We start from the raw sequence: 762 nt of genomic DNA, 5'->3' as shown, positions 1-762 counted from the left end.
ACACCATCAACATTCAACATCAAACATTCAACATCAGCGGCGGCGACTGCGACGCCAGCAGCGACGCCGGCAGCGCTGCGGAGACAACTGTGCGGTAGTGGCCCGCCGTTGTTGTTGTTGCTTGCTGATTGGGAGAGGGAGCAAATGTGTGTGGCTGTGGAGGGCGGGAAGGGAGCAAGAGAGCCGCAGAGAGCAACGGGGCGACGACTGCGATTATATGAGAAAATTTATTCAACATTTAACGAACGTGCCCACAGGCTTTGGCGGCGGGGGTGGGGGAGGATAATGGAGGGGGTGCGAGTGGCAGCGGAGTGAGAGAGCAGCAGAAGGAGACGAGGAGGGGGAGAGCAGTGGGTGCTCGTCAGGTGAAGGTGTCGTTGTTAGGGGCCAAAGTGGAAGGGAGAGGACAGCAACAGAAGTTAGAGGAGGACAGCCTGCATTTGCATTGTTTAAATTTCTTCATTTCTTTTCTTTTGTCTTCAGTTTTTGCTGCCTTAATTTTTGTTGCTTTTGCTTAAAGGGCTTCCTTCATTCAAGTGCTGGTAATTAAAATTGCTATAACAACTAAATCAGATGGCACTGCTTCCTTCAAGACGTTCAGTGTGTGCGTGTTAGGGTGGGTCAATCGAAATTGATAAAAATAAAATAATAAGAATGTATCAACTCACTCTAATAAACGCCCAAAAGAGTTATAATTTTGTTGAGTCCCCACATTAGCAAATTATTAGTTCTTGGCCTATGGTCAGTATTTGTAAACGCTGG

Source organism: Drosophila biarmipes, chromosome 2R (genome assembly GCF_025231255.1).
Source record: "Drosophila biarmipes strain raj3 chromosome 2R, RU_DBia_V1.1, whole genome shotgun sequence".
Taxonomy (NCBI): Eukaryota; Metazoa; Arthropoda; class Insecta; order Diptera; family Drosophilidae; genus Drosophila; species Drosophila biarmipes.
Note: the sequence above shows the minus strand (reverse complement) of the source record.